Source organism: Rosa rugosa, chromosome 7 (genome assembly GCF_958449725.1).
Source record: "Rosa rugosa chromosome 7, drRosRugo1.1, whole genome shotgun sequence".
Classification (NCBI taxonomy): domain Eukaryota; kingdom Viridiplantae; phylum Streptophyta; class Magnoliopsida; order Rosales; family Rosaceae; genus Rosa; species Rosa rugosa.
The window spans coordinates 29,126,394-29,133,739 of NC_084826.1; the positions used below are offsets into that span (position 1 = coordinate 29,126,394).

Here is a 7,346-nt window from a genome sequence, read left to right on the forward strand (position 1 = left end):
CCATCTTTCCTCTGAACTTTCAGATCTTCAATCTTTTCCTCCAAATCTTCAATCCTTCTTTCTCAGATCTTTTCTTCCATTTGAAGATTCGATCTCATCTTTCCTCTGAGAATCTCAGATCTCCAATCACCAGTTCAACAACTCCAATCCTTCTAACAAAATCTCCCTCAAACACTAAACCATGTATTCCTCGATTTTCACATCCTCTCACTCCATGACCCAAGAGCCACGAACTCTGCAACTAATGGAGCTCCAAACCCCGCAACAAATGGAACCACAACAACAGCAACCAACAGAGGAGGGAGGAAACACCCAAGCAGCTGGAAGTAGTGCCAACATGGATTTCTGGCGAAGCCGTACCAGGTGGATTCCTACTCCAGAACAAATAAGAATCCTCAAGGATCTTTACTACGTCAAGGGATTTAAGTGCCCAACTACAGAGCACATTCACGAGATCTGCCTCCAGCTGAACCAGTATGGACATGTTGAGGGTAAGAACATTTACTTTTGGTTCCAGAACGTCAGGGCTCGAGAGAAGCAGATGAATAGGTGTAAACAGGCTGCTCCAGTGCCCATGGAAACTAGTTCTCTTGGTACTGGTGGATCCATTGATCTCAATTTTGGGTCCACTGGTTCTACTGGTGCTGGTGGATCCATCGACATCAATTTTGGGCCAGCTGGTGGATCCATTGACATCAATTTTGGGTCCACTAGTTCTACTGATGATGGTAGATCCATTGATCTCAACTTTGGTTCCACCTATTCTACTGGTAATGAAGGATTTCTTGATTTAAATTTTGTTTCATATTCTTCCTCACACTTCAACACTAATACCAGTACAACTCTTTTGGCACAACAGGAGGACAAACATCCCTGCAACAACGAGGAGGAGATCACCAGGAGGTTCAAACTCTTCCTCTGTTCCCCGTGCACGGCGAGGACGTCTTTGGTAACCTGAAGGCTACTTCCGAGGAAGGTAGCGCTTTTGGTTACTATTCTGGTGGCTCAGGCGGTTACCACAGTGGCTCAAACGTTTCTCTTGAGCTCAGCCTCAATCCATCCGGAGCTGCTGACTAGGCTTAGTATAGCATGGTCCTCGTTTTCCTTTTTTTTTTTTTTTTTTTTTTTTTTTTTTTTGTAATGTAAAATCAATAAGATGGTGTGCATGTTTGCTTTTCTTTTTGTTTAACCAACAACAACACCAAGGATCGAACCTTGGTCACCCAATACTATTTTCAAAACCATAAACAACTCTACTGCACACATCTTTCATAATGATGCAATAAAAACAATCACTCAAAAAGAATCCAACAATCAATTAAGTCGCATCGAGGTCTAGCTAGTATCCTCTGAGTCAAACCAAACACAACAATTTCCTCGATAGGATTAGGGATTTATAAAGCTAAACACATCCTGAGTTAGCTAGGAAAAACCCACGTCTTTAGAGTTACTCTTACAACTCTTATAGAATCTCGATAATTCCATCTATCAATTGCTTCAACAAAAACTCACCACAATTCAATCCCTAACATTTAGCGATTCAGAATTCGAATCAAACTCCATATCACATAGTAATTCACTTGAACCACCATGGATACCTAACAAAGTCACTAAAATCAATATCCGAAATTGCGTTTAACTATATCACCTAAAATCAATCACCAAAGGCACACACTCTCGTCCAATATCATTCACAAGAGTTGATTCCAACTCTCCCAATTATTTACTGACCAAAATTAACTCCATTGCAAAACCTTAAGTGTCCCGCCTACTCACACTTCAACACAAAACAACTGCGAAACTCACTTAAGTCCATAACCATACTCACTACGATCCAAAACTTAAGAAAACTAGTTCACAAAATCAATTTCCTTCACTTAAATAAAACTATGTCCACAAGTCATAGTCAGGTCAACAGACCAAGGTGTCCAAACGGAGAATTTCCAATCCAGTTGTCTTTGTGACACGCAAAATATCAATCAAAAATGATGCTCGCAACATCAACCACGTATACAAAACATGTTCCTCGGATCTCGATTTAAATTTAGAAATACTAAAACTACCACTAGTCCCACTTCAAATAGCCCTTAAGATTTTAGGTACTCGGAGAGAACTCAAATATATAGTCGTTCGTCTCAATCACTCAACACGAGATCAAACTCCGTTCTCGCACCTCAAACTCTGCTCAACAATTTACAAGCACATGGAAGAATTAACCACAATAATTTCTTCCCTAACCGCAACACTACTCACAACTCCACATGAGTCTAGAATCTATTCAAATGCATCTGTATGTCCAACTTAAGAAGGCAAAATTATTATCAATTAATACTCGTATCCACACTAGGTACGTGCATAGGTCCACATCATGCCTTCAACCAAACACTTCAACATCCAAAAGAACCTTACTTCCATAAAACAATCCTCGTTGACTTAACAGAGTTGAATCAAGAGGTTCCTATTCCTCAAGGATTGTAACTCGCGGCCACTGAACTTATTTCAATACGAACCTACAAGACAACTGTAAGGTTCTAAGTACAACCCCTTCGAATATCCATCACCTAAGGGGTATAGTATGCTTGGCTAATACATGTATAACACTTAAAACATAGTATAAGTCAAATACAAATTCATATTAACCAAGTCAATACTATAGGGAAGGTATTCACGTTCCTAAAACGACCTAGCGGCCTAAACAACTCCCAACACTCACGCATACCCAATGACTTAGCCAATACCGAAGAGCACACGATGGGGATCCGCTGCAGACGGGCCATCACTCGGAAGGTATTGACACATCACCAAATATGCACCTTACGCTTTGATACCAAACTGTCACGCCCCGAATTTTGAATAATAAATTCAAATCCGAAACATGAATAATTACAATTACAAAATCCAAATCTCGAAACTTCGAGTTCATTATTACAATTCACTCTCACAAGCAATATTGTAAAGCTCAAATGAGCATAACACACCTCACAACGTACAATTGCTGTAAAACTCTAACAATTGCTCTAACCGCACGATCACCGTCCTGGTTCTCCTGTCCTGTAGGATTACCCGCTACACAATTTGAATAGTGTACCGGGAGTTGCAACAACACAAAACCCGGTAAGCTTTTTACAGCCAGTATGAGTAAACAAGAAGAACTGTTGATTTAATAAAATACATTTCCTTTAACTCAAGTATAGAAATGTAGAAACATCACAATTACAATGATCACCACAAAACCACTTCACTTTCTCACTCTCATATATATATAAATATATATATATATATATAAATATTATACACTTATGAGTCACTCCCCGTTACCCTCATAAGGTCACTCAACATTTGGCAGACAGACTAGAGCTCTAACTGATCGTTTCCACCTACCCGGCGCGAGGACGTGGTTCACGATTTAATGCTATTAGTTTCCACCTACCCGGTACAAGGGCGTGGTTCACTAATAGATGCCATGGTCACCCCCGTGACCTATTGATCTCCACAGATCAATATATCTCAACAAATCAACAATTTATTGTTTCTCAACAATAAATTTAATACCTCTCACAATATTGTTGCTTTTCAACAATAAACTCAACACAACCATAACAGTACATAATATCTCACAATTTCAACAATACATATTATTTCACATAAATAATATATATATAGATAGACATTCACACAGGAATGCCCATTAATACCAACTATAGTTCATATGATTGCAACAAAATAAAGCAATTAATTGTATTGGGTTCGTAATATGAACCACGTGAGGTTTACTCACCTCGATATTCCCGCTGCGTCTTCAATTCAACACAATACACACCGAAATCTTTCACCCAAGGGAGACCGTCAATCACCTAATCACACATGACCTTATTTTAGCCAATAACTCAAAAACATACTCAAACGACAATCCAACGGTCGGATCGAAATTAAATGATGATCCAACGGTCGGATCCTCACGGATCGCCTTTAGGATCACCCTCCAAAAATCATCACGAAGATCCAACGGTCAGATCTTCCTGAATCGTCCTTACTAACATCTTCACAAATTTATACAAAAATCCGACGGACGGATTCTCACGAATCGCCTTCCGAATCACCATTTCTCAATTATACGAAGATCCAACGGTCGGATCTTCGCCCATGACCACACAAAGCCACTGGGACAGTCATAAGATCATCATATCAAAACTACAAGTCCATCTGACGGTCCTAACTTCACATATCACGAATCAAACGATCGAAATCGATCGAAACGTAAAAATTCATAACTTAATCATATGATATCCAAAAATTGCGTATAATATATCAAAATGATCGTATTGAAATATAGAATCTGAAAATGTACAGAAACCATATTTTTGATCCCCGGAGGTGGCCGGAAAGGGCCGCCGGAGTTAGTGGCAGAGCCGCCGCCGACCACCACCAATGGTGTCGGGGCCGGGCTGCTCTTCTTCCTCTCATCATGCTTAACAACTTTCATAACTAGCACGAAGTCTGAAAATGACCGGAAGGGGTCGAAAATTACCTTGAACAGTATGAAGGTGGCCGGAATTTTCCAGAAACCGGCGAGAAACTGCAGAAAACGGCGAGCTCCAATTCGACGTAAAAACGTCAATTTAAGGCTTCGATTCCTTCTTAAGAGTTGTTAAGAAACTCAAGAAGAACTCACTGGTTCAAGAATCACAGAAAAATATGGTCTGTAGCTCGAGATATACCGATCGAAAGCTTCGGTGGTCGGAAAAATTCCAGAATCCGGCGAGCTTGAGTTTCGACGTAAAAACTTCAACGAAACGCTTCGATTCCTTCTGGAGAGTTTTTCAGAACTTCAAGGTGAGCTCACTGGTTCAAGAATCACTCAAAAATACGTCCTGTAGCTCGAGATATTTGGATCGATAGCTCCGGTTTCGTTCTTGGCGGGGTTGACTTGTAGTTGCTGCTACGGGATGCGCCGCCGTGCAAGGCTGCTTCTGGGGGCTTCAGAAGGTTGAGGCGAATCCAATGAGACAAGAATCAAGAGATATGGTAACCTGTAGCTCAAGATATTGAGATTGAACCAAAACGAGCTCAAACAGAAACCGACTCCTCCGCCGCCGCTGCTGGCCGTCTTACGGTACGAGGCTGCCACTGGCAGCTGCGCAAGGTCAAGGTGAAGGTATGGGAAGTGGTCTGAGGTTGATTGATGGTCTATGGAGCAAGAACAAGCTTTGGAGAAAATGCTCTGTTTCTTTGAGTGTTTTCGGATGAGAATGAGAATTGTTTTTGAGTTTAGTCGACTCAACAAGGCCAAACAGCATTATACAATGCTTAATCATGTAAGTAAAGCACCGATAATTAATTAAAGTAAAGCACTATCAATCAACTAAATTAAAGCATCGGAAATCAACTAAAGTAAAGCAATGGCAATCATGTTTTTGCTTTGATAAAAATGAGGTTATTACACTAATGATCGCGTTCAGTGTACTCTTTAAGTTAAGAGCACCCACATACTTGTATTAGTGTCTCTACACAAATGACAAGAGACATATCATCCTCCATATTGAGCATACATAGTATGTGCTAGTCTTTCCGGATTATCAATGTCCAAGTGATAATCCTATGACTAGGAACCTTTTAGGATAAGAGTGTGAAAGAGTAAAGGTCTCACACATCTAACTCTTTAGATTACTTTCTCTTTAACTCATATTCCTTGGACATTGTTCAATCAAATATTAAATATAAGCAATGAACAATAAACTTGCCCTTTTGATTAATAATAATTACAATAATAATTACATCAAAATGATTGTTTTAGGACATAATTCCTTCACTATGCAGATGGGGGAAGCTGAGGTTGTGAAGGAGCTCTCTGTTATGGAGGGAGAGCTGGAAGGTGACACGTCACCTTCTAGGGCTAGTTTGATTTAATTTTGGTATGGGTTGCAAAAACCGGAGCCTTAGTTGAAACCATTTTATGTCTGCTTCGAGGTTTCTGGGTTTTTGTACGAATAAAGGTGCGTGGATTTCCTAAAAGGTGGGTGTACTCGGGATTTGTTGGGGTTTTATTCTTCTAGAATAGGGTTTCAGGAGGTTCTAAGGAACGATTCTTTCTGTCGACCCCATAGGGGTGTTTCGTTTTTGTATTGCTTGCTGAATATTAATGAAAGGGCTGACCTATTACCATAAAAAAAAAAATAGCATATACGAAGATAGAATTCAATTCGAATTCCAAATCAATAGTAGTCAATTATTAACTAAAAAAAATAACTAACTCAAACATTTAATTCTTTTATGCATTTTTTTGGGTACCGGGTATTACAATTACTGAATTGGAAAGTCTACATAAAATAAATATAATATTTTTTTGGTATAATTATTGTCCTTAATAGTCATTTTGTAGTAGGTTATATATGTCATTTAATAACTCTTAATAGCGTAAGGTTAAGAGAGCAGATTTGGAGGTCCCAATAAAAACTCTTTTTCACAATTTAGCGATTAAACCGAACAATAAAGTAAATCTGTTCATAAATGAACCACGTGAGATTTACTCACCTCTAAATTCCGCTGCGTCTTCTCTTACATCCGAGATAAAGTACAGAATACGCTCTATCAATCAGCTAAGTAAAATAAGGTCTCAACTTAGGACACGATTTAAAACGAAAGCGGTTACGGTTCGAATTGAGCATTTGAACCAAAAACTGAAGATTTCGTCAATCGAGACAAAACTTCTTCCAAGACCTCCCAAGGTCTACGGAACACTTCTGGAATCAATTTCTCAAAATTATAAAACGATCCAACGATCGGATCCTCACAGATCGTAAACCGATAAAACAGAAACTACGTTAAATTTAGCATGCTTCAAATGGTCACAACATGACCCTATGATATATCAACATGCTCGTATCGACGAGTAGATGACAACCATGAAAACAGAACCCCAAAAAACTGGCCGGACGTGCCGCCGCGCGCTTCCGGCAGTGGTTGAGCGTGGGCTCCACACGTCGCCGGCAGCCCCCAAATTGGGTCATGAAACCTATGCCAACATGTTCTTCTCAACATGTACAACAACTTTCACGACTAGCACAAAGTCTGAATCTAAGCCATTTGACCAAAATTTACCTCGAAAGTTCAAGAAATCGGTGAAACCCTAGAATTTCAAATCCTCAATTCGACCTCTACACTTCAAATCGCTTCAAACCACTTGGAGGGAAGTATGTGCGTCTCCTGGGCTTCAAATGCCCCCAAGAATTCACGCCGGAGGGCAAGAATCTAGAGTTCCGATGGCGACCCCGAAGCAGCGCTGCTACCAAACTTCTCCGCCTTGTTGTGCCTTCTACAGCCAAAATTGTGCAACAAGGCTACCACAG

The 7,346-nt window shown here is 40.0% G+C and overlaps 1 long non-coding RNA gene across 1 annotated transcript; it reads right to left on the reverse strand.

Moving 5' to 3' along the window:
• Positions 1–2,654: 2,654 nt before the first annotated feature.
• Positions 2,655–5,394, reverse strand: LOC133723667 (uncharacterized). The gene is made up of 3 exons (XR_009853186.1): positions 4,529–5,394; positions 3,779–3,854; positions 2,655–3,066 (listed from the first exon to the last, which is right to left on the reverse strand). It is a non-coding gene; the product is annotated as an uncharacterized LOC133723667 (long non-coding RNA).
• Positions 5,395–7,346: the final 1,952 nt, after the last annotated feature.